Source organism: Lethenteron reissneri, chromosome 40 (genome assembly GCF_015708825.2).
Source record: "Lethenteron reissneri isolate LAM-NWPU_2019-01 chromosome 40, ASM1570882v1, whole genome shotgun sequence".
Classification (NCBI taxonomy): Eukaryota; Metazoa; Chordata; class Hyperoartia; order Petromyzontiformes; family Petromyzontidae; genus Lethenteron; species Lethenteron reissneri.
This window is the reverse complement of record NC_083818.1, coordinates 112,500-140,425: the sequence shown is the minus strand read 5'-3', so window position 1 is coordinate 140,425 and position 27,926 is coordinate 112,500. Positions and strand designations below refer to the sequence as shown.

The window sequence follows — 27,926 nt, the reverse complement described above, 5'->3', positions numbered from 1 at the left end:
TTAATTTTTTACCTACGTGACTTTACCGAAAAATTCTATGTACCGTACGAGTAATGGAAGAACTCCAGCAAGTGACCCCGAGGCTTGCCGTGACACTATACACTTCTACACGATACACTACACTATACACTACTATACACTACACTGTTCACTACTATACACTTACACTATACACTGCTACACGATACACTACACTATACACTACTATTACACTACTATACACTACACTATACACTACTATACACTACACTATACACTACACTATACACTACTATACACTACACTATACACTACTATACACTACACGAAACACTACTATACACTACACTATTCACTACTATACACTTACACTATACACTGCTGCAAAGGTCCAGGCCAGAAAAACATGTTGTTGTTGTTGTTGACCAGTGTTATAAACACTTGATGTTTGTGTCTAGCAACGAGGCGGCTTGCACTAAAGTATGTCAAACACTTCGCCGCATTTCACCGTGGCACTCTATTCATTGATGGCCGTCGAGCGCGTCATCTCAAGCAACTTGACAAGGCCAAGATCACATCTCCATTCATATAAAAGGCAAAGTCGTGATTGTGTTTGTTCAAAATGTTTAGCGTACTTCCCGACATGCAACAAACTTGAAATTTGCCATGTGGGTACTTTCCAAACTGGACACCGTGTACAAATTATAAAAATACTCTTTTTTGGGGGTTGGAACTCAATAATGCAGTTATTTTTTGCACGGCAAGTGAGTTGTGATGTCAAATCCGCGCACGTGGAAGCGTAACGCAATGTAGTGTAGCGGGTAGCGCTACGCCGCGCTACGAAACCGGCGACCCGAGTTCGATTCCCGCTCACGGCCACCGCCGGTGACGATTATTTTAACCGCTCCTGGGCCTCCCCTAGGTCGACTCAGCCTCAAACGAGTAACTGGCGTGGTGTGTGAACATCGCCAGTGGGGGGACAAAGGCGGCCGGGCGTGGTTCATCCAAGCCCCCAGGCGAAACTGGGTAGTGAAGCTAGTCTCGCTATTGATTATGCATCGTCAATTTTTCCATTTTCCGGTCACAATTTCATTTACACAACTTAAAATATCCGAATAAAAAAATTACAACGAACACTTCTTCCCCCCCATCACCTGCTTCCCCACGTCGTCGTTTTCAAATCCTTGATATTAAGTTCACTTGCTTGCTTGCTTAGGACCGTGCAAATCTTTCGGTCGTTTTTTAACCCACTTCCCGTGATCCAATCGAGATGACATTTTGCACACAGACTCGTTGTGCGTGACAATTAATGTTCGTGACATTTTTTTCCCAAAATTTAGTTTTTACGGGTTATACTTGTTATCAAGCGTTGCCTTATTCCTGCTCGACCCTCTCCCCCCTTCGTCTCCCCGCAATTCCGACTCCTCGGCCGGCGCCGTCCACGCACACAGCTCGTGCCCCGGCTCGCCCCGACCCGGACAAATGGATCCTCTCGGCGCCGCCCTCGTCTGCCTGTGCTGCGCCGTCACCGCCGCCGCCTCCGCCCGCCGCTCGCCGCCGGCGCCCCCGCGCTACTCGGTCCGCGAAGAGGAGCCGCCGGGCACGCTGGTGGGGAACCTGGCCCGCGACCTGGGCCTCACCGCCGAGCAATTCCGCGCTCGCCGATTCCAAGCGCTGCGGGGCACCAACGGCTCCGACTACCTCGCCGTGAGCGCCGACGTCGGCGATGTGCGGGTGAGCCGCGCCTCGACCGCGAGGCCGCGTGCCGCCGGGCGAGCGCCGCTGGCTCGGGCTGCTCCCTGCTGCTCGGCGCCGTCCTGGAGCGGCCCGCCGAGCTGGTGCGCGTCGTCGTCGACGTGCTGGACGTCACGACCACGCGCCGTGCTTCCCGGCCGAGAGCGCCCTCCTCGAGGTCGCCGAGAGCGCCGCGGTCGGCACGCGCTTCGCGCTGGACGGCGCCCACGACCCCGACGCCGGCGCCAACGCGCTGCGGGGCTACGCCATGGAGCCCGACGACGGCGCCTTCGCCCTGGAGACGCGCGACGGCGGCGGCGGCGCTTTGTCGCCCGTGCTGGTGGTGCGCCGCGCCCTGGACCGCGAGCGCCGGGCCACGCACGAGTACGTGCTCACCGCGCTGGACGGGGGCCGCCCGCCGCTCAGCGGCACGGTCCTGCTCACCGTGCGCCTCCTCGACGCCAACGACAACGCGCCCGCCTTCGAGCGGCCCGTGTACCGGGCGCTGGTGCCCGAGGACGCGCCGGCGGGCACGCTGGTCGCGCGGCTCCACGCGTCGGACCCGGACGATGGCGCCAACGGGGAGGTGGAGTACGCGGCGATGCTGGGGGCGCGCGAGACGGCGCACGACCTCTTCGCGGTGGACTCGCGCTCGGGCCTAGTCACCCTCGTGGGGGCCCTGGACCACGAGGAGGCCGACTCCCACGAGATGCACGTGCGGGCGCGCGACCGGGGGCCAGACTCCGTCCCCGCTTACGCCACGGTGCTGGTGCGCGTCCTGGACGTGAACGACAACGCGCCCGTCGTGCGGCTGCTCGGCCCGACCGGCGACGCCTCGGCGGACTCCGCGGCCGCCGTCGTCGGCGTGTCCCGGGGGGCGCCAACGGGCGCGTGACCTGCACGCTCGAGGGCGCGTCGGCCGCGGGGCCCGGCGTGGCGCCGCCGTTCGCGCTCCGCGCCTGGGACGGGGGGGGCGAGGTGTACGCGCTGGCGACGGCGACGCGGCTGGACCGCGGGGCGACCGCCACCGCCGAGTACAACCTGACGGTGGTGGCGCGGGACGACGGAGCGCCGCCGCTCGTGTCGGTCAAGACGTTGACGGTGCGCGTCACGGACGCGCGCCCCGAGGGCCGGCTCCTGGACGACGGCGACAACGGGGACGACGGTGGGGACGGGGACAACGGCTTCGCGACGCCGTTCGTCGCGGTCATGGCGCTGGCCGCGGCATCGTGCGTCCTGAACGTGGCTGCGGTGGCGGTGGTGCTGCGCTGCAAGCGGGAGAACAAGGAGCTACGCACCTACCGCTGCGGCGCGGCCGCCCGGGCCAGGACGCCGGCGCGTGACGAGCCGGGGGCGGCCGCCCGCTCCGGCGGCGAGGCGGCATCCGCCACCGCGCCCAACGCCTACGAGGACAAGTCCTTCCTGCCCTCGGAGGCGGCGGGCGCGGCAACGCCGGCGCTTGGCAAGCCCCTGCGTTGCCACCCTCTCCGCCGTGTGCCTGGCCGGCACGACCTCACGCAGGTAGGCGACGCGCCGATGCGAGACGGCCCCCTTTTGAAAATGACCGCACGGGCCCGGGGAGGCCCGCCAAGCACTCCCCGCTGAACTTCACTGCCGCGGCAATCACTTAAGAAATCTTGAGAATCAATCATCCGTCACGGTTCATCATCCGCCCTCCTCCACCAAGTGTGTGTTACGCACGTTGCGGCGTGCGCGGGGAGGGGGGAATGACGTGTTTTTTTCCACGCATATCTCCGTAGACTGTCCGCGAAATTAAATTGCAATCAAGTATAAAATATAGGCGCATTGTGTACGATTGAGTTTGCCGAAATTTCATCTGCATGCATTTTACTCCGGTTATCACTTATAATGTAAAGCAACTGATTTAAAGCTTTCGTGACTGCAGGGATTCATCTTCTTGGTTCTTTCGCTAAAGTCACGTAGAAGGGAAGTAATAAAATAATATTCTTTTATTTTTATTATTTTATTACTTCCCTTCTACGTGACTTTACCGAAAGAACCAAGAAGATAAAGCTAATGAATCGGAGAGGTTCATGGTTCGACCTCTACGCAAACCAGCGTCCCTCAATCAGCAGCACGAAGGGGGGGTGGGTGGGTTCCCACGCGTACCTGGGATCTGCTGGTGGCAGATGCTTAAGAGACTCAGAGAAGCGGATACAATGAGGAGGCACATTCGAAGGTACGAATCGTGGTGCCACGCGTATTAACGCTCGCTGAGATCCGAGCACTCCTTTTGGCGAGCTTAATATACGTGTAATAATGGTCATTGAGGCGACTCCTGGAATCTGGTCTTTATTTCACTTTTATAAACAGCTTTCCTTCACGCTGTTGACAGGCAGCGTGAGAGGGACAGATAGAGAGAGAGAGAGACGCACTGCCACGTGGCAACCCGGAGCCCCGCTCCCGCGTGGCCCCCTTCCTCCGTTCGTTCCCGTTCTGACCACGTGTCGTTAGTCTGCACCCCTATTTAATACCCGGGTCACGTGGTACGTTTCCACCAAACCTGGTTAGCCTCCGTGGAATCTTCCAGACTCCATCGTAGGCTCCCGGGACCACGCCCCTGACTCGTCTCCCCATTGGCTGTGGCTAAAGCCAGCAGGGCCAATCATCTCCTTACAGCTGTCACCTTTCCATGACGTCAGGGCCACGCCCCCAGGCTTCCCCCCATTGGCTGTGGACCAGGACCGGCAGAGCCAATCATCGTGACGAGTTGTGACACGTCAGTGATCCGGATATATCCTCACATTACATACGTTTAAAGAACAGGAAACACGTGGTACCAGCGAAGACCCTTCTTCAAACGTGCGAGCGTGCGTGCGTGCGTGCGAGCGTGCGTGCGTGCGAGCGTACGTGCGTGCGAGCGTGCGTGCGAGCGTGCGTGCGTGCGAGCGTGCGAGCGTGCGTGCGTGCGAGCGTGCGCTCTCTGCACAAGGGGTTCAGAGTCTGCGTGCCCATTCGTGGACAGACGTCGGGCGCTGACGTCGGCACAATGACCCTGCTGCGTACGGATTGCTCCTGTTACTAAACAAAACGGTGAATGTTGCAATCTTCCGTGGTGAGAATGGAAGTGAAGAAAATGTCACGCGCTGGCGATATACAAAACTAACAGATTTAACGTGCACATACGCGGCGCTTGCCCGCACGCGATCGTGAGTTCGAAGTGCGTGAGTTCGAAGTGCGTGAATGACGGTGGCGTGCCCCCGTTGATCTTTTGCAGGGCAACGACAATTTCAATCGACAGCAGCAGCAGCAGTCGTCTAGAAGGTGAGCGTTTACCACGTCACACACACGAACCCTTCATTTGTTCAGCATCCGGCCTCGAAATCAAACTCTTAGGTTTTTTTTTTTCCCGGTAAAGTCACGTGGGTAAAAAATTAAATTAAAAGTTAATAAAAGTAATAATGGAAATAAAATAAAATAATAAATCACGACGTTTCGGAGGCAACACAAGTCTCCGTCATCAGGTGGGACCGTCACAGCTAAAAATTACTGCATCAAAATCAAGTTCCGTTTTGCGCCGGTAATTTGCAGGCTGAGCGGATGTCGTGACTTTGCGGTGCATTTAGACAACAACAACAACATTTAGACAACAACAACAACAACATCTAGACAACAACATCTAGACAACAACATTTAGACAACAACAACAACAACACCCCATGGGAGAGGAGCAGTGGGAAGGCGGTGTTGTGCGTTGGCAGAATCCCGTGCTCTGAGGCAGAGGTCACAACCGCGTACCCGATACCCGTACCCTACCCGATACCCGTACCCTACCCGATACCCGGCTACCCGTGACCGGCCGGGTATGGGTAGAACGTGAGTCACTGGTGAGTCACCGCTTGTCACTCATTTCCCAACGTCTTGTCTCTTCTCACAATTCAAGTTCCTAGAATCAACCCACCCGCGCCTACAACATGGCTTCATCCCAGAGGTCGCAATCAGGTACCCGATACCCGTACCCAGCCAGGTACGGGTAGGGTACAGGTACGGCCGGGTACGGGTACCCGTTTGCGACCCTGGTGCGGCCGGGTACGGGTAAGGAATCAAAACCCGTTTGCGACCTCTGCTCTGAGGTGGCCATATTTCCTGGCAAATGCTAAAACAGTCGGGATGCGGCGAGTGTTCAATTAAATGCCGGTTGTGGGAAATCCAAAATGTAAAAAAGAATTCCAATGCCGACCAGTCTGTATAATTAACGCTCGGTCACTATCGCCTTCAGTGAGAAACTTTGAAAGCTCAGCATGTCGGCCTTGGCTAAATGTCATCCGGAGCCATGTTGGCACAATGTGTGTGTCTATTCACATCAGAAGAATGTACGGCGTTTATTTTTCAGAGAATAAAATAAAACTCGGCAGGCACACGCGCACAGCCGTAGCGTCTCAAAATATCCTTTAGCTGATAAACAACTCGCTCCTAATACGGCACGCGACGGCGTTTTGAAAGGATTTGGGGGAGTCTCGCTCCAGAAATCTCTGCACGCGCTTGGGCACTCAAGCTCTTTGTAAGCTTGCAGCGGCACCCGTCAGAGCCAGTCCACAATCCCCCTTGTGCAGAGAGCTGGCGCTCTTTCACACTCTTTGGTTACGTAGTTAAAAAATTAAATAAAAATTCCGCCCCCCCCCCCGTTTTAACTCACTGGCCATCTTCTGCATCATAAGAAATGATGTTACCAGCTTGTCCCCCCACCCACCCTGGCTCCTCCCCCCCACCAGCTTGTCCCCCCCCCCCCCACCCACCCACCCTGGCCCCTCCCCCCCCCCAGCTTGTCCCCCCCCCCCCACCCACGGCCCCCCCTGGCTCCCCCCCCCCTCAGGCTGTATATATAATCTCGTGTCTCTTAGAGTTGTCTTCACTTGATGCAGTAATTCTGCTGTGACGGTTCCACCTGAAGACGGAAGCTCGTGTTGCCTCCGAAACGATTCAATTTAGTTGTTTTTAAATCCTTTATATTAAGTTCACTTGCTTGCTTGCGCGCTTACGACCGTGCAAATCTTTCGGTCGTTTTTTAACCCACTTCCCGTGATCCAATCGAGCTGACATTTTGCACAAAGACTCGTTGTGCGTGACGATTAATGTTCGTGAAAATTTTTTTTCTTCCAAAATTGTATACTTTGTTGGAAATTTTTTTTCATATTTAATTTAAAATACCAATGTGATAAAAATGAAACTCTTACTCAAGAAAAACAGAAATGAATAATAAAATAAAACCGATGCCACGCATATAAAGGATTTATAGTGAAAAACGTTGTTTTTACGGGTAATTTTTTTTCCCATTTATTTTATTCTTTAACTACGTGACTTTACCGAAAAAACCAAAGAGTATGATTAACTAACACATTTAACGGGCACTTACGCAGCGCCTTGCCCGCCCGCACGCGATCGTGACTGCGCAGTGCGTGAATGGCGGTGGCGTGCCCCCGTTGATCTTTTGCAGAGGCCTTGCTGTTTCTTGGAGCCCAACAATCGACTGCAGCAGCAGTCCAGCAGGTGAGCAGCGTTTAGCGCGCCGCACACACGAACCCTTCACTTCTTCAGCGTCCGGCCTCGAAATCAACTTCCGTTTTGCGCCGGTAATTTGCAGACGGACAATAACAACACCATGGGAGAGGAGCGGTGGGAAGGCGCTATTGTGAGTTGGCAGAATCTCGTGCTACGAGGTGGCCACATTTCCTGGCAAATGCGTTCAATTAAATGCCAGTTGTGGGAAATCCAACATAAAAAAAAATTCGAATTCATATTCTTAGGTTTTTGCGGTAAAGTCACGTAGGTAAAAAAAATTAAATTTAATAAAAGTAAAATAAAATAAAAATCACGACGTTTCGGAGGCAACACAAGCTTCCGTCTTCAGGTGGAACCGTCACAGCCACGACAGCTGTATCAATTTTATTTTTACCTACGTGACTTTACGGAAAAAACCTAAGAATATGAATTCTTGCAGTCACGAAAGCTTCAAATCTAAAAATTCCAAAGCCTACCCATCTGATAAATGAACGTTCGTTGACCATCGCCTTCAGTGAGAACGTTTAAAAGCTCACCATTTGGGCCTTGCCTCATTGTTATCCGGAGCCACGTTACGTGCCGCGCTATTTATTTCCGAGTGGTTTTTTCACGTGTACGTGTGTATGTTATCTAATCTGGATTATCCGGCTGAAAATGGATGTAGAATTGAGCCAAGCAAGCGAAAAACAAGAGAACAAAAAATTAACCCGTAAAACAAAGTTTTTCACTATAAATCCTTTATATGCGTGGCATCGGTTTTATTTTATTATTCATTTCTGTTTTTCGTGAGTAAGAGTTTCATTTTTATCACATTGGTATTTTAAATTAAATATAAGGGAAGTCGTATATAAGGATTATAAGGTTTTCAGTTTTTGTGTGATTGTTTATATTGTACATTTTGTTGTTTTCTTGAATAATTTTCTGTGTTTAGGAAAAATATATGATTGTGATAGTGACATTTTTTTTTTCCTAAAAAGTGGAAAATTTTGGAAAGAAATTTCCACGAAAATAAATTGTCACGCACAACGAGTCTGTGTGCAAATGTCAGCTCGATTGGATCACGGGAAGTGGGTTAAAAAACGACCAAAAGATTTGCACGGTCGTAAGCGCGCAAGCAAGCAAGTGAACTTAATATAAAGGAATTTTAAATGACACGTTAAATAGACCAAAATCACAGGACCTATGTCATGGGTGCTGTGTATTTCAGTTGCACGTGTAGTGGGTTCAAATGGGACGCGCACGTAATCGGAGGCACGCTTATACTTCGTCAGTCACAGGCCGCGTATGTAACACTTGAAGGGGTAACGGCCCCTTCACCCGGACTTGTCAGGGATATCCCCCCAGCGCTATCATCCACAACTCATCTGGCCCCAGTTCCTCCACTAGGGTGCTAGGGGAGGCTCTCTGATCCGGCCCTGGTTCAGCACGGATCACGGCACTCGACCATCGGATTGGCCACGGCTCACGGCGATGACGACGGGATAGCGCCGCGGCGGTGAAGACGTCGCCACCTCTTGCAGGTGACGGTGACGGCCGGCCCGAGGCTCTGGGCCGCTCGAGCCTGTGCCGGACGCCCAACTTGAACGGAGTCGAGGGTAGGCCCGGCGGCGACGGCGGCGGCGCTTGCCGCGAGGGGGTCGACGTGGCCGTGGCGACGGGCGACGGACAACGCTCCCGCGGGCGGCCCCCGCCGCGCCCCCCCACGCTCTCCACGATCGGCGAGGAAGACTCGGAGCACGGGGCGCCCACCCCGAGCGCCGGCCGGCGCCACCACCCAGTAAATATCAACGGAGTGTCCGTGTCACATGGGCCTGGGGCAGCTAACGGTGCCGAAGGAAGCCGCTTCCTCGTTCTGTTTTGATGGCGTTCCATTTCATGCCGCATCCACACGCACACACACGCACACACACACGCACACACACACACACGCACACCACACGCGCACACACACACGCACACACACACACGCACACACACACACCACACACGCACACACACACACGCACACACACACACCACGCGCACACCACACACACGCACACACCACACACAGACACACGCACACATACGCACACACACACACGCACAACCACACACGCACAGACACACGCACACGCACGCACACACACGCACAGACACACCGCACACACACACGCGCACACACGCACACACACACACAGCACACACACACGCACACACACGCACACACACACACGCACAGACACACGCACACACACACACGCGCCCACGCACGCACACACACGCACAGACCACACGCACACACACACACGCGCACACACACGCACGCACACACACGCACACCGCACGCACACCACACGCACATGCGCGCGCACACACGCGCACACCACACACACACGAACACACACACGCACGCAACACACACACACGCACACACACACACGCGCACACACACACGCACACACACACGCACGCACACGCACACACGCACACGCCACACACACACGTGCACACCCGCACACGCGCACACACACATTGCACGCACACACGCACACACATTGCACGCACACGCACGCACACACACACTGCGCACACACGCGCACACACACGCACACAACAGCACTCACACACCACTCACTCGCACATCACACACACGGCACACACACGCACACACACATACACGCACGCACACTCACGCGCACACACGCACACACACATGCACACACACGCACGCGCACACACACACGCGCACACACGCACATGCGCACACACACACATGCACGCACACACGCACACACATGCACGCACACACACACACACGCACACACACGCACACACACACGCGAAAACGCGCACACGCACACACACACTCACACACACTCACTCACACACACACGCACACACACGCACACACACACACACACGCGCACACACACACGCACACACACACGGACATGCACACACACACAACAACAACCGCCATTCGCCACTAAGTGGCGGTGACGTCACCACGACGCTTGTGCCAGGCAAAGTGCACCTTGAGGCCACGTGAAGTGTCGAACGCCCGCTGGCAGGTGCCACGGGTCGATTGACCGAGATGACCGAGATGACTGGCTGATGCACCACCTTTGCCCCCTACTGTACCAACTTGCTGTGCTTTAGCGTCGTTCCTCCGCCCTCCGTTGTTGTTGTAGGGCGACTGCCTCCAACTGCCCAGTAGCGTCCTTCACGAGCCTCCTCCACTGAGGCCGATCTTGACACCGCTGGTACCAGTCATCGGCAAGTCCACTCAGCTCCACGTCCTCCTGTACCACATCACTCCATCTCTTCTCTAGCCCGTGCCGCGCCCGTTTAGCCCCCTCGATCCGGCCGAACAAAACCTGTTTAGGCATGCGGTGGCTGGGCATGCCGGCTACATGACCCAGCCAACGCAGCCTTGCCTGCCGTAGGAGCTCACCAATGGGACTTTGCCCAGATCTTTCAAGGATTTGTGAGCTCCTCACACAATCCAGCCTGGTTAAACCCAGGATGGATCGTAGGCAGGCCAGCCTAAATGTTTCCAACCGGCGAAGATGCTCCATTAGGGAGGTCCACGTTTCGCAAGCGTAGAGAAGGGAGGGAATGACCGTGGCCGAGAAGACCTGAAGCTTCGTGCGGAGCGACAGACCAGGTAGCTTCCACACAGCGTTACGCAACCGATGAAAAGATATTGCCGCTCGACTGATTCGGAGTGAGACCTCTGCTGTTAAACTGGAGCCGGTCATAAGCACACTGCCCAGGTATGGGAAACTCTCCACTCTCTCCACAACTTCCCCATCACCGATTGGGAGTTGTGGGGGTGGAGTGTCCGATGGTACAAAATACCCAGGCAGGTGCTTAGTTTTGGTGGGGCTGATGGTAAGGCCCCACCTCTTAGTGGCACCCTCCAGTCTCAGCAGCAGCGTCTCCAACTCCTCTTCTGAATGAGCAGCTATTTACAAATCATCGGCATACACACACACACGCACACACACACACACGCACACACACGCACACACACGCACACACGCGCACATACACAAAGAGGTCGCCAGTTCGATCTCCTGGCACAGCAGAGAGGAATCAATGTGTGTGTGGGGGGGGGGGTGGTGTAAAGTTTCTTCAATGACCCCTGGCCTCTGCTGCCCACCCAGCCAGCATGCATTGTGGCTGCATCACCACCAGTCAGTCGATTGGCAGGTCACATGTTAGCTAGCAGGGGGTAGAATTGTGGGTCACCCCCCCCCCACCTCTTCTAAGATATGCGGCCGGCGTAGAAAGAGCAGGTTAAGGGGCTATCCGGAGCTCCCTACGTTGGGGGCGCCATGTTGCCAGCGCTTTGGCACGACCAAGGAAATTGCAGGGCTGCTCCTTTACCTTCATCCTTGTTGACGCCACCATCGACGTTTTACGAGTTGCGTATTTACGGTCTGTGTCTAGAGCCCAGTGGTTCTTAACATTTTTGGAGGTACCGAACCCCACCAGTCTCACGTGCGCATTCACCGAACCCTTATTAATTGGAAAAGTAAAATGTGATTTTTTCAAATTCAAAACATAGGTACATGTTTTACTGGTGCACAATCACACGAGTCGGGAGTGTGTCTTCACCTCCGCCGAACCCCTGAGACTGACTCACGGAACCCCTGGGGTTCGATTGAACCCAGGTGAAGAACCACTGGTACTCTAGACCAAAGAAGAAGCTAATTCAAATGGCGCTAGGCATTGCCATGAACATTTGTTTAATGGTGAGGAGACTATTTATTTCCTCTATCTTAATTTTGGAGCTTTCATGACTGCAGGAATGATTCTTTGGTTCTTTCGGTAAAGTCACGTATAAAGATAAAATAATAAATTAAATAATAACATATTACGACGTTTCGATTGCAACACAAGCAATCATCATCAGGCATTAAAGAAATAGCAACAAAAATCTAGTTAGAAAATCTAGTTAGATTTTGTTGCTATTTCTTTTATGTCTGATGATGATTGCTTGTGTTGCAATCGAAACGTCATAATATGCTATTATTTAATTTATTATTGTATCTTTAGACGTGACTTTACCGAAAGAACCAAATAATTGTTTCCTCTATTTTGTTGTTGTTTGTTTTGGTCGATGACAATCTCATTTCTAAGTGAAGGTAATTGACAGTACAAGCAAACGCGTGAGCGCTTGGCTGAAGCGTACTAATGAGCAGATTGTATAAACATATTTGCATTCCTATCACACGTTTTTTATTTTTCCCCGCAGCAATTACTCTAAATGCAAAGGCATGTTTTAATAAGATATTGTTACGTAACAATTCCAGGTTAATGTTGTTTGGTGAACCAAAGCAGGAATTGGCACTTCTTCAATGACTGCATCTATAACTCTGAACCGTGCTGTGGGGAAAACTCAAAGGTGGCAGCGGCAATATTCACTTGCAGCAGGGCAGCTACAAGCCGCTCTCTTGTTCGTTGTTGAATCGGTTAAAAGTGGTCACCGAATTTGGGCTTTTCTTTCTTTTTTCCAAAGCAACACATTCTAGTTATGCTTGTTTTGTTAAAAAAAACTATAATTCATGAAAACAAGCAGTTAACTCCAATTTATGGTTGTGGCTGTTGTTGTTTTAGATGTAAATACTGTTTTATTATATATATGCAAATGTTGGCTATAGATTGCATTCATTTGTGAACCAACAAATTAAATATTCAATCAATCAATTCATTGTCTTTATTTTCATACAGGTGATGGAGTCTCTTTCTCGAGGGAGATGTGTGTTGCAAAACTATTCAGCCAGTCGAGGGGCAGCTGCAAAGTTGTAGACAAGTCATCTGAATGGCAGTCCACAATTTGAATGTCAGCCACATCTTTCTTGCCGGCTCTGTCAATTGGCAGTAATTTCTACAAAATCATTTGAGTTGTGCATCAGCTGTCTGAAGCATGTTTGGCAAGTTGCGAATTTATTGTTGAGAGTGCAACATAATAGAATGAAGAGCCAATGTGTCATCGCTCAGCCCAATGTCATGAGCATTTACTAAACTTTACCAAACAAGACAGAGACTCTGTCTTCTCGACAGCCCTGTTCTTCACATGAGGACGGCTGCTTGCGTTGTGAGAATTATTTTATTATGTTGTATTTTTATTATTTCATTATTTCCCTTCTACGTGATGACTTTTCCGAAAGAACCAAGAAGATGAATCCCTGCAGTCACGAAAGCTCTAAATCGAAATTTTACCAGACAAGTTAAAGACTTCAAACTATGCTTTGTTTGGCACTATAGCATATGTTACAAAGAGGATGTTAAAATGGCATCCATGCAAACATTTTGGCACATTCATGCAATGTTCCAAACTGAAACTGCACAGTTGTTTTACTGCGGTGTCTTTGTCTGATCGTGTGTTGGGAGTCGTGGTACAGGGGTCAGTGCATTGTGCTATGAACCCTCTGATCCCCCCAGTTGAATTCTCTGCTGCATCTCGCACTCGGGGCGAGTGACATCTGATCCGGTCCGGAGCCTCCCCTAGGGCGACTCAGTCTTAAATAACTGCCTGATGCGGTGGGGTAAACCCCCTTTTTTCTGGCAACAAAACTGACACCTTTTGCAAGGAATCATGCTTATATTAACCACAATACTCGCAGTCAAATGCAAACAAAAACAATACTCTGATAATGTATGCATTGTCCTTGAAACGGATTGGTCCACACCAGAGACAGCTTTCTTTAGAGCCTAGTCTCATATGGTGTTCGACCAGATGACGCCAAAAGGTGCACAGTTCCAAGACTACGCACTACCAGAGTAATGAGAGCTCGGGGTGAGCAGCTACGTCATGGGACCTCCTTTGCCAGTACCAACATATACTCATCGGGTTTTTCCCCTTTTTGTCTATTAGTATATTTTGTTACTGGCATGATGTGTCAGCCTTATGAGGTGCTGCCTAAAATGCACAGTCCCAAAAGTCCACGGAGGTAATGCATCTGAGCGGAGATGATCTCCCGAGAACATTCGTGAGGTATGAAGGCGACGATGTTCAAGCTGCCTTACAACTTCCACCGCTGGTCAGGTTCTTGAGGATTGGAAGGATGCCCTGGTGCCCCACCCTTTATAAAAGGAGCAATGCACCGATTGCAACAAGTGTGTGAGTAATGGAGCGGTTGCAGAGAGTGTACAGGAGATCACGTGGCAGTGTGCGTATGACCTATTCCGATTTGACAGCAGAGAGGTCCCACGCCAAGTCAGTCCGAACAGTTTTCACTTTTCGTCAGCCGCATAATTCTGCGAAGAAGCTGCCTGGTCTGCCGTGCCACAAAAAAGAAGGCTCCAGTTCTTCTCGGCAACAACGATTTCCTCACTGTACACTTGTGAAACCTGGGAACCCTTACCAGGAACTCTTTGCTGGCTTGAAACATGCAGGATAGTCTGCCTATGATCCATCCTGGGTTGATCCTCACTGGTGAGCTCCTCTGGCAGTGGAGAATACATTTGGCTGGGTGATGTAGTGCGCATGCCCAGCCACCACATGCCTTAGCAGCTTTTGTTTGGCTGGATAAAGGGAGCGAAATGAGCATGGCACAGCTTAGAGAAGAGATGAGTTGACGTGATACAGGATCTGGAATTGAATCAACTTTTAGACGATTGGTACCAGTGGTGTCAAGATTGGCCTTCGTGGAGGAGGTACATGAAAGCCTTTACTGCGCAGCAGGAGGCAGCCGCTCTCTAATAACAACAGCGAGTGGAAGAGCGACGCTCACAACAATGGGCAGAGCCCCGGGCGGCTAAAGCACAGAAAGATAGCAAGGCCAGTAAAATGTTATCCTGCCTTCGACACTTCACATGGCTTAAAAGTGAACCTAGCCTGGCACAAGTGCAGTGGTGACATCACCGCGACTCACTGGCAAATGTAAGTTGTTGTGTATGTATGTTTTTGGTGTGCGTGAGCACGTGTGTATGTATGTGTGCGGGGAGCGGTGGTGTAGTGGTTAGCGCTACGCTACGAACCTGGCGACCCGGGTTCGATTCCCGCTCACGGCTAACTCCCAGTGACGATTATCTGAACCGGTTCTGGGCATCCCCTAGGTCGACTCAGCCTCAAATGAGTACCTGGTGCGGTGTGTAGTAAACATCGCCACTGGGGAGACAAAGGCGGTCGGGCGTGGTGCTGGCCATCCACCCCCTCGTGTACCGTTCTGGCCTTCATAGGTGCTCGCTAACAGCACTTGCCCCTACAGTCTGTTACAGGCTACACGGTGGATCTTTATCTGTATCTGTGTGTCAATTGTTTCTGTGTCCATGTGCGTGTGGAGCGGTATTTTAGTGGTGAGCGCTGTAATATTTCCCGACCACGGCTCACATCAGTGGCGAGTGACATCAGCATTGGTCCTGGACCTCGTCTAGGTTGACTCAGCCTTTAAACGAGTCCCCAGTGCGGTGTATAAATACCGCCACTACTGGGGGGACAACAGCAGCCGAGCCACGCCAGTCTGCAGAGGTGTGATTGCTCGTGGTTCTGCGTGTGTCGTTGTCTGTCGTGGTTCGCGACCTGCGCTACAAACCCGGCGAACTCGAGTCTGCTTCCGGTGACGATTGTTTGAACCGGTTCTGAGTCTCCCCTAGGTCGACTCAACCTTAAACGAGTACCTGGTGTGGTGTGTAACCACCACTCGGTGTGCAGTGCCGGCCTTCGTAGGTGCTTGCTAACGGAACGTGCCACGACAGCCTGTTAAGGCTACACGGGGGATCTTTGTGTCGATTTGTGCGTGCGTGTGTATGGGCGTGCGTGTGTGCGTGTGTGCACGTATGTGTATGCGTGTCAAGATCGGCCTCTGTGGAGGAGGCTCGTGAAGGACGCTACTGGGCAGTTGGAGGCAGTCGCCTTCCAACAACAACGGAGGGCGGAGGAGCGACGCTCACAACAACGAGCGGAGCGCCGGGTGGCTAAAGCACAGCAGTTGGCACAGTAGGGGGCACAGGTGGTGCATCAGCCAGTCATCTCGGTCATCTCGGTCAGTCGACACCCGTGGCACCTGCTGGGTCTGCCCCGTGACCTCCTGCCAGCGGGCGCTCGACACTTCACGTGGCAGCCTCAAGGTGCACATGGCCTGGCACAAGCGTCGTGGTGACTTCACCGCCACTTAGTGGCGAATGGCGGTTGTTGTTGTTGTGTGTGTTGATGTTTGTAATTGCAAGTGCACATTAGGCACAGGCCTGAACGGGAGTTTCTTGCTTGAGGGTCACGTGACAGCCCGTCCAGCCGTCAGGTCACGTGACTTATCGACCCTCGGAAAGCTTTCCCAGCTGCCCGTCTGTCTGTCCCGTGGCCCCATCTCCCTCCCTCTCCCTCCTCATCTCTCTCGCTTTCACGCGGACAGCTGGGGAACCACCACCCACCACCACCACCACGCACAGCACACACACGACCACTGCTTTCTTATTAAGATAATCTGTTCATCTGCTCTCATGAGAATGAGCTCTTTTTAAATCATTTATATTAGTTCACTTGCTTGCTTGCTTGCTTACGACCGTGCACTCTTTCGGTCGTTTTTTAACCCACTTCCCGTGATCCAATCGAGCTGACATTTTCCACACAGACTCGTTGTGCGTGACAATTTCGTGAAAATTTTTTCCAAAATTTTACACTGTTTAGGAATTATTTAAAAAATATTTAATTACAATTGCTTAATGCTGGCAGACAATAATCTGACCCATAGGTGGCAGCCATTCAAGCCAGAGGACGAGAGGACTAGCCGCCACGCATATAGAAGGATTTAGAGTGAAAAAACTTTGATTTTACGGGTAATTTTGTTCTGTCTTCTTATTAAGATAATCTGTTCATCTGCTCTCATGAGAATGAGCTCTTTGTTCTGTCTTCTTCCGTCTCTTGTTCGACGTCTTTTTTCCTTCCTCCCTGCACGGTCTCTCTAGCTGTCACTCTTCTCTTCTTCACCCCGATGCTTTCGCTCTTTCTCGCTGCGTAGCCTTCACGTGTGTGGCCCTCTCTCGACACCTCGATATTAAAAAGTATAACCCCGTAAAAACAAAGTTTTTCACTCTAAATCCTTTATATGCGTGGCGGCTAGAGTCCTCTCGTCCTCTGGCTTGAGATGGCTGCCACCCTATGGGTCAGATTATTGTCTGTCCAGATTAAGCAATTGGTAATTAAATATTTAATTTGTTTTCCCTAAACAGTGTAAATTTTGGACATTTTTTTCCACGAACATTAGTCACGCACAACGAGTCTGTGTGCAAAATGTCAGCTCGATTGGATCACGGGAAGTGGGTTAAAAAACGACCGAAAGGTTTGCACGGTCGTAAGCGCGCAAGCAAGCGAACTTAATATAAAGGATTTAAAAACGCCGCTTTAGCTCCACGTGTGCGTGTGCGGCGTGTGTGAACACACACACAGGCGCATTCATGCATCAGTAAATGTCTATTTACATGTATTCACAGACATGTTGCGTAGACGTTGTTTATTTGAACGTACAATATTTTTTGTGTGCCTCTTGAAAGCAACTCTGCCCATTGATGCTATATGACAAAAACGTGACACACACGTATGATTGCAACTGTATGTACGTAGCTAACGGAAGTAAAGTCCCACCACTGCAACATTACCCCGGTTCTTCGGCTCTTTCGACTACTTTGCAAAAGAGACCGGCGCCGGCCAGAACCCAGCCAGCGACATCCTGTCAACGTCCGTACGCTGCGCTTGATCGTGCCAAGGGACAGCCAAAGTTGGACAAATAAAATGAAGTCGCATCAACAGTTGGCGAGCGAGCGCTCCCCCTGCCGTGTTGCTGCGACGTCGACGTCTAAGCAAGAGAGACCCGGGTGGGGGGTGGGGGTGGGGGGTGGAGACAGGGAGGGGGGTGAGCGAGCGAGGGGGGACCCCCCAGGCCGTGGAGAAGCAGCCCAGCTGGGCGAGATGGCGGCACGCGCTCGTTCCGCTCGAGCGAGTGCTTAAACACCTCCCCCCCATCATCTCTGCTCCCTCTCTCTGGCTGTCTGTCGCACCAAGCCGTGCAAGCGCACGTCACGCGACCGACCGCGATTGCCTCGCTAAGCCGCTCGCGTCGTTTGCTTTCACCGTCCTCCAGCCAAGCCGGTCGCCTGGCCCACGTGGCCACGGCTGTCTAGTTCACTTCGGCCCCCGTTGCCCCACCCCCCCCCGGCAACTCTTCTCCCACCTCCCCTCCCTCCACATCCCCCGGGGGGGGGGGGGGGCCAGCTCAGCTCAAGTGACGATGAACCTGTTGCTGGAGCGGGAGTTGCTGCGGCCGAGCGGGCTGGCCGGCGCCGCCACGGCCTTCCGCTGGAGCGCCGTCTGCTTGTCGCCCAGCAGCAGCACAGGCAGGACTGTGCACGGCGGCGACGACGAGGAGGAGGAGGAGGAGGAGAGAGAGTTGGAGCGAGGAGGGTCGGCACTGCGACGAGCGACGTCAAATTCGCTCTCGCCGCACGCAAAGCGCTCGCCACACATGAACCGCGACACCTTCGCCGATCTCGTCAAGTGAGCGTCAACCCATCACGCCAACTCCGCTCATCATCCTCACAGCAGCAGCAGCAGCAGCGGCGGCAGCAGCAGCAGCAGCAGCGGCAGCGGCGGCTTCTGACTGCTCGCCATCGAACACAGGCGGCGGTGGGGATCACCGCATCGCGCGGCGCTTTCAGACGCGCTTCTGCGGCCGTCTGCAACGCTCTTCCTTCCGATAATAGGAAGCCACTGGAGCTACGCACTTTTAAATTATCCACGTTGACAATCTCATTTCTTTAGAACTGCTTTTTGTGCTTAGTTTGTTGTCCTTTCCCCGCACCTCTGGTTAACACTAACCGCTACACCACCGCTCCCCTAAACACACACCCACTCACGTACACACATGCAAACATACATACTTGCATACAAACACACGTAGTAGATACGCATCAATTCACGAGACCCGTATCAGTTTGAATTCGTCACGCGAACGTGCAACGTGATCGTCAGACCTGTGCACCAGCGGTGATTGTTGTTGTTGTTGTTGATGTTGTTGTTGTTGTCGCGGTTCCCGAGCACCGGCGATTGAGAAGCCCCCCCGTGATCTAAACGTGACGACAGAAACGTGGCCGACGCCACCAAACGCACCTTGAAGCGGTTCCTGAACTTTGCGCTGACGACGTAGAGGGCGACGGGGTTGACGCACGAGTTGAGGGTCGCCAGGTTCATGCCGATGTAATTCAGCACGAGCAGGAAGCTGCAGAGGGCGGTGGTGGTGATGGCGGCAGAGGACACACCCGTTGTGAATCAGGAGCCAGGAGACCTTCACATTGCATCGGGGCCACGCACAGAATGCACCCGTAGCCCAACCGTGACGAACACAGCCACGCTCCGAGCGGCGTGACAACGACACGCCGGTGAAGCGGTGATCGCGATCGGATCAGAATCTCAATATTGATTTGGACTTGGAGGAGGAATCCGATGAGCTACGAAGCTCTCTCCCCGCAGCTGTCCCGTAGGGGCGCGACAGAACGTCGCAACAGCAAACTACGCTAATGAGTGCAAAGTGTCCTCGGTCCGGCGAGACGCCCCCCCCCCGCCTCCCCACGCTGTTGAGCTGCGATGTTTTGTGGGGGGTCCCATCCACCCCCCCTCGTTTACCACGCCGCTCGCATGACACGATCCGTGACACGATCCGTGACACGATCCGTGACGCGATCCAGCTGCGCTCGTTCACCGGCCATGTGCCGTTGTTCGCGTTAAGGGGGCCGTGTGAGAAGCAAGCCACCGGGGGGGGGGGGGGGGTGTAGCGGGTGCGTCGGACGTTCACAACAACGCCCTGGAGGAAACGCGGGGCTGGATGGAGTGGGGGGGTGGGGGGCATTGGCATTGGTGAAACATGACAGAGCAGGACGCTCCTGAAACAAACCCCACTCTTGACACTCGCTGAGTGTATTCTATTGCCAAGGGCGTCGTTTGCAAAGTAGATTGAGAACGACGCCTCTTCGCAAAGAACACTTCGCGTTCAGTTCGTCGTCCTTCCCCCGCACCTGCGGTGAGCGCGCTCGGCTACATACGGTGCCAAAGAAGTTCCACGCGCAGGGCGTGGTGGTTGCGATTGGTATTATCACTGCTGCTGCTGCTGCGATATTCACGCCAGAGGTCGCAACCGGGTACCCGATACCCGTACCCTACCCGATACCCGGCTACCCGTACCCGGCCGGGTACGGGTACCCGTTTGCGACCCTGGTGCGGCCGGGTACGGGTACGGGTAGACCGTGAGTCACTGGTGAGTCACCGTGTGTCACTCATTTCCCAACGACTTGTCTCTTCTCATAATTCAAGTTCCTAGAATCAACCCACCCGCGCCTGCAACGTGGCTTCATCCCAGAGGTCGCAATCGGGTACCCGATACCCGTACCCTACCCGTACCCGGCCGGGTACGGGTAGGGTACGGGTAGGGTACGGGTAGGGTACGGGTAGGGTACAGGTAGGGTACGGGTAGGGTACGGGTAGGGTCTGGGTACGGGTAGGGTCTGGGTAGGGTACGGGTACGGGTAGGGTACGGGTAGGGTACGGGTACGGGTACCCGTTTGCGACCCTGGTGCGGCCGGGTACGGGTACGGGTAAGGAATCAAAACCCGTTTGCGACCTCTGATTCACGCGAAGACGATACAATTGACTCTTCATTCTCCCATGGGACGAGGAGGGCACGAGTAGAGAGGGAGAGAGGGGGGGGGGGACGGTTCGGGGGTGCCCCCCCCACCTGAGCAGCTCGCAGCGGTTGGGGTCCATCTCGTCGTAGACGGTTCTCTTGAGGATGCGGCTGAGATGCAGCGGCAGCCAGCACAGCGCAAACACCACCGCCAGGCAGAACACCGCCTTGCCTGCCTCCCGTTGCTGTGTGTACACACGCACACACACACACGCACACACACACGCACATACACACACACGCAAACACACGCAAACATCCGTCGGATCAACATATCGGTCGAATCAACATCTCGCAGTTTCACGAATCGTTCGGTGACAAAGTCGGAGAGCGAACGTCACGGACCCCTCCCTCCCCTCCTGCCCACCACCGCAAATTGGTTACGTAACCGCACAACCACGGGGAGCCGTTCGGCCTCCAGCCGATGGGGCCGGCGGTACCGGAGGGAGGTCCCGAGGTTCGACACCTGCTTGAGGTGCTCGTCGATGGCGCTGCCAAGGTTTCGCTTCTTCATCCCGAGCATCTCGACGGTCGTGAGCGTGTAGAAGACCGCCGCGCAGGCCAGCGGCATGCAGAAGTAGAAGCCGAACAGCCACCAGTCCTTGGCTTTGGCGTAAAACTGCGAGGGCCCAGATAAGAGGTTTCGTCAGAGTCAGGCGGGGCGACAAATCTCCTCGTGGGATAGCCGAACACAGGGTTGGTGGAGTATCTAATTAGCTGCCTGTCTCTGTGAGTGACTGAAAGACGGACCGTGTGTCAGAGGTCGCAATCGGGTACCCGATACCCGTACCCTACCCGATACCCGGCTACCCGTACCCAGCCGGGTACGGGTATCCGTTTGCGACCCTGGTGTGACCGGGTATGGGTACGGGTAGGCCGTGAGTTACTGGTGAGTAACCGTTTGTCACTCATTTCCCAACGTCTTGTCTCTTCTCACAATTTAAGTTCCTAAAATCAACGGGTACGGCTGGATACAGGTACGGGTACCCGTTTGCGACCCTGGTGCGGCCGGGTACGGGTACAGCAACCCGGACAAAAAACATTCGGTGACGATTCACATCCCCGTTTGTGCCCCCCCCCCCCCCCCCACGGTGACGGCGACGCCGGCGGTTGCCACGTCCTTGACGCGCCGCGTCGCACCTCCACGAAGCTCGTCTGCGGGATGACCATGCACGTGTCGAGCGTCCGGTTGCGGTATTCCCAGGACAGCGTGTCGAAGGCCAGGAGCTCGGGCACCGCCAGCACCAGCGACAGCGTCCAGATGGCCAGGACTTTAAGCGCCGTGAGCAGGGAGAGGCCCACGCCCTGGGGGCGGTCCCAGTGCGCGACCGCATGGTACCTGCGTAGAGGGGTCACGGGAGGGCGAACAAACACACCGGGGGTGCTTGTGCCCGCACGCGGAAAGATGCTTACATCCACGTCCGCATCGTTTAGCCCTGGGAGGCTGTAACGGCGCTGGGATCCCCCACGGCACCACCCCTCGGGGGGGAGTTGCTATACAAGGCGGTGAGCCGGAGGGCTCGGGGTTCAGTGTTTAGCTTTAACCAGTGAAGCGAGCAGACCGGCTAGATAGGCCCTGGGACTCCCCTGGATCGCCGTGCTTCTAAGGACCGACCAGGGCAAGCCAGTGGCGTGGCCCCCAGAGCCCAGAGCCGATGCTCTTGTAAGAGCCGGTCTGGTGACTCAGGGTGCCGTGATCCCAGCTTGGCCAGAGCTGGATCAGCTAGCCTCCCCTAGCCCTGTAGTGGAGGACCTGGGAGTAGGCTAGCCGGGTTAGAGACAGTGGGAGCTCCCTGTTAGACGGGTGAAGGGGCCGGTCTGGTGACTCAGGGTGCCGTGATCCCAGCTTGGCCAGAGCTGGATCAGCTAGCCTCCTCTAGCTCTCGTAGTAGAGGACCTGGGAGTAGGCTAGCCGGGTTAGAGACAGTGGGAGCTCCCTGCTAGACGGGTGAAGAGGCCGGTCTGGTGACTCAGGGTGCCGTGATCCCAGCTTGGCCAGAGCTGGATCACTAGCCTCCCCTAGCTCTCGAGTGGAGGAGCTGGGAGTAGGCTAGCTGTGACATAGATTGTGGGATCTCCCTGTTAGACGGGTGAAGAGGCCGATACCCCTTCGAGTGTTGTATACATTGGCCTGTGCTGAGTGAACCGTTTAATAAACCTACTACACCTACTACACCTGCGCAGCCACCAAAGATAAAGGCAATGCCCCCCCCCCCCCCCCCGTGTAGCCTGTAACAGACTGCTGTCTCGCCGGTGGCGATGTTTACACACCGCACCACGTCCTCATTTGAGGCCGAGTCTACCTAGGGAAGGCCCAGGACCGGTTCAAATAATCGTCACCGGTGTTGGCCGTGAGCGGGAAACGGGCGATCGCTTGGGGTCCTGAAGCGGAGGAGGGGCGGCCAAGTTGGTGTTGGTTGGTTTGTCGAGGCGAGAACTCGCGAGTGAGCGGGACGGGTCTCGCTCGCAGGAGCGAGCTGGGTCGACACGGTGACACGTGCCGCATGTTTGGGAAGTGGGGATTAGTTTCGGCCGCGTCCGTCGGGTTTGGCAACCTGAAACAATGTGTACGCACAGCGGCTCACCACATCCAGTAGACAGATCGCTATGTCTGTGGCTGCTAGACGGCGCTGGTGCCATCTACAACAGTCTACCAGGAAGTCGGACAATATTCAGTGAGAAATGAGGTTCTGGGTGACACCCAAAATGACACCGTCAATTAATTATCTTGAATTAAAGCTTGGCTATCCCCGAGGGCTGTGGAATTGCTTAAAAACATACCGTTGTAGCCTGCTGCTTATAACAGAAGGAGCAGAAGGGAGGAGGGAGGGAGGAGGAGGAATTTAAACTCTGGGGATGTACTACGACTGTTCCTATTCTATGTGTATGTTACCAGGCAAGGCCCACTCAGCTGTATACGACCTGGCCACAACGACAGCTCACGAAGTAGCTGATCACGTGGGGACATTTAGAGCAGCAGCCAAATAGCATTCATAATCAAGCGCATGTTTTTTTGTCTTAATTTGGAGGGAAAAACCAGAGGACTCGGAGAAAAAATACACACGACCACGGGGAGAATATGCAAACTGGAAATATACAGCAGCAGGCGTCAGGGTCGAGATCAAACCCACGACTTCCTGTATACCAGGCGAGGTAGTTAACCCATTTCCATTTTTCTTCTGATTCCGTACACGTATGTCATGCACACGTACATTATCGGAACGGAATTAGAAGAACAACTAAAATAAAATTACTTTATCGGTAACCGAGGCTCCCACAAGGCCATGCGGGAGGCAGTGTGGCTATTGCGACCTCTGGGATGAAGCCACGTTGCGGGCGCGGGTGGGTTGAGTCTAGGAACTTGAATTGTGAGAAGAGACAAGACGTTGGGAATCGTGTCGTGACAGTTCTCCGCGGTGAGCACGATGTCTTCAGGAACAGGCCTCTCCAGACCAAGTTCACGCCAACAAGCGCTTTGAGCGCTTCCGAGATTTGAGCCGTGAACGGGAACGGCGAGCGGCCGGGTCTCTCCTCACCTGTCCCCGCTGAGCACGCACAGGCTCAGCGCGCTGACGCCCAGAGAGGCCTTCTGCACGAAGGGCACCGTCTTGCACACGGTGGCACCGAATGGCCAGCTCTCGGCGTGCAGCTGGAAAGATAAGAACGCACCGCACGCACCCCGCAGGTTTTCTCTGGAAATTAATTGAGGAAATGAATTGGGGTCCTCCCAAACATCAACAACAACTATACTCTTAGTTCTTTCGTAAAGCCACGTATGATTCCAAGAACACAGGATGAGATGTTACTATCCTTTGTGCAAGCACTTCCAAGAGTTCATGAACAGTTAGCCTGGTGACATTTGGGGAGCGCATCATCAGTAGTGTACCTTTGGTTCCTAGGGTGTTTCGGCCTTTCACACTATACACCCTCCCAAAGGCGGCCAGCGACAGGGTGATCAATCCTACGCTTGCGTCCCATTCCCAATTAGTCATAGGAGTTGCCTTGTTGTTGATAGCCAACATCCCATGGGACTATGCAAAAAATGAATTTAAAATTAATAAAAATAAAACAATAAAATCACGACGTTCGGAGGCAACACAAGTCTCCGTCTTCAACAACAAAGTCTCCAGAACTTTTAGAGGCCTTTTTTGGCGGGAGGGGAGTGGGGCGGTAAAAGTCAATCGAGTTAATGACCACAACAAAGGTTTTTTGTGTTAGGTCGCGTAAGTAGAAATGTTGTGTCATAACCCTCCACCACCCGACACAGCCATTAAGGTTTGTCACGTAAACAACGCGCCAATTGGTTGATTAATTCGCATCCTCGCAATGAGCACAGGGAGACTCCCGTGTACTGTTTACAGCCACGACCGGTCGTGGAAATTCCACATTCCCATGCCAGTGGCGAGCCTGCTCATGGCAACACCGCTGTTGACTTCACCATCTTGGGGTAAAACATTTCTTTTTTGTAATTGAGGCATCGTCGTTTCATCTATGCATTTCTATTTGTTGTATAACAACAGTTTTTACACTTTACTTTGGCCAGAATATTCCTAAGTTAGTGAATAACAACTGGATATTAGCCAATTAATTTTGCGAATATTCTCTTTGTATAACAAAATCTGAATATGTATTGACACTGGAGGAGGAATCCGATGAGCTATGAAGCTCTTTTTCACAGATGTCCAGTAGGGGCACGGGGGTCAGAAACGTTAGAACAACAAAGTGAAAAAAACCATGACAGTCTATATATAGTTACGTGTATATAGTATCCAAGTGTACGTATGTATGTTAAACCCGCTTTCACGCCACACATAGCCAAGCATGCTAATCGGCTGCAGACACGCAAGCGTTTTGTCCACACACACACAGGTACACACACACACACAGGTACACACACACAGGTACACACACACACAGGTACACACACACACAGGTACACACACACACAGGTACACACACACAGGTACACACACACACAGGACACACACACACACAGGTACACACACACACACAGGTACACACACACACACAGGTACACACCACACACAGGTACACACACACAGGTACACCACACACACAGGTACACACACACAACACAGGTACACACACAGGTACACACACACACAGGTACACACACACACACAGGTACACACACACACAGGTACACAAAACACGTAGACTTTGGCGACCAATATTATCCATAAGGGGATTGTTTTTGGGATTAGATCGCGCAAATATAAAACACGCGACCTCTACGATGGTTGTACATCCGTCGCATGCTGTAGCTGGGGGGGGGGGCACGCTGGTGCTCGCCTGTGGGGCCGTGCTCTGGAGGCAAGGGTTGGTGGGTCACGCAGAGATTTGTCAAACTCCCAACCCACTGGGGCTGCCAGGCGCCCTGGAGATGGGCAGTCCACAAAGTGGTCTCTGGAATCCATCACGTGCAGAAGCTACACATATTGGCCAAACATCCTCAAGCAGGATGCTCGTTCTACAGAGTCTTGAAACTCCTTGGGGCTTTTCTGGATACATCAGAGGGAATTGTTGTTGATTTTCTGCCCATCTGATTACACTGGTCAACAACAAAAAACATGTTTTTCTGGCCTGGACTTGTGCAGCTGTTCTAGACTAATTTCAGGATGCCGATTCCAAATCTGATCTCAGATTTGCTCCATCACATCTCATTTTGATGCTATCGGCATACCCCATTTTCATTGATTTTACCCGAATTAACTCTGTCACTTATGATTGCAAGTTGTTGCGAGTCAGTGACTGTTTTAGTGTTAAAATATGGTGCTGTATTTTAGGATAGTGTGTTTATAATATCATTTTATGTAGATATCCACATTTATTTAATATTTTCTTCTGCATTTTTTATTGAAAATGCAAATATTTGATATCTCAGAAACCTGATGTGATAGACAAAAACTGATGCCAGATTTGGAATCAGCACCCCAAAATTAACCGTTGAAAACCTTATGCCAGAAAAAGTGTGATGACCAGTGTTATTGGCAATTATTTTAGATGTTTTGACCGAAAAAAACCCAAGAGTATGATTCCTTGCAGTCACGAACGCTTCAAATCCAGCCACCAGCAGCAGCACGTGGCTAAGAACTCGCGTTGTTATTGACACCGCACCACGTGGCGCGTCCTACCCCCCCCCCCTCCTCACCTTGTACACGTAGACGGGCATGTCTAGGACGATGTAGAGGAGGTCTCCCAGAGCGAGGCTGGCGATGAGGACGCTGCTCCCGTCGCGCATCATCGACTTGTCCCCGTAGACGACGAGCAGCAGCGCCGCGTTGCCGACGCTCCCCACGAGGAAGACGACGCTCGCCACGGCCGCGTTGACGCGCTTGAAGACGCGGCCCACGCCGCTCTGCGCCAGGCACGGGGGCGGCCTCCCGCCAGCTCTGGGTCCCGGTGGGGACGCCGAGAAGGAGGAGAAGGAGGAAGACGGAGGAGGAGGAGAGGACGAGGCCATCGCTGGACTGGTCGCGGGGATGGTCTGGGCGTCTGTCCCCTGGGACTGCTCTAAGGGTGCAAGTGACGGTGGGGTTCCTTGGCCGTGTACCGAGACCAAGCCGACCAGGGTGGCCAGGGAGAGGCACAAGAAGGTGGACGTGAGCCTTCTAGGGGTGGACATCGTGGTCGAGGTGGCGGTGTGTGTGTGTGTGTGTGGTCGCGCTGGGTGTGAACTCGTGTCCCACGTGCTCCTGCTGCTGCTCCTCCCGGGCAAAGTTCACTTGGCTTGCAGCTTCCGGGTGAACAATTTTTTTTTTTTTGAAATATTAAAAAACCCCCCACGCTTTCATCTTCTTGGCTCTTTCGGTGAAGTCACGTAGAATGGAAATAATAAAATAATAAAAAGACAACAATAAAAGGTAGTATTTTATTATTAATTATTTTTAATCTTTTATTTTATTACTGTATTGTAAAGTTTTATTTTTATTATTTTATTATTTCCCTTCTACGTGACTTTACCGAAAGAACCAAGAAGATGAATCCCTGCAGTCACGAAAACTTTAAATC

At 53.2% G+C, this 27,926-nt stretch overlaps 2 pseudogenes; one reads left to right on the top strand and one right to left on the bottom strand.

The window, feature by feature from the left end:
* The first annotated feature begins 1,461 nt into the window (after window positions 1-1,461).
* LOC133352349 (protocadherin-19-like) lies at window positions 1,462-9,094 on the top strand (annotated as a pseudogene).
* A 9,345-nt stretch (window positions 9,095-18,439) lies between these two features.
* Window positions 18,440-27,540, bottom strand: LOC133352387 (endothelin receptor type B-like; annotated as a pseudogene).
* Between the last annotated feature and the right edge of the window lie 386 nt (window positions 27,541-27,926).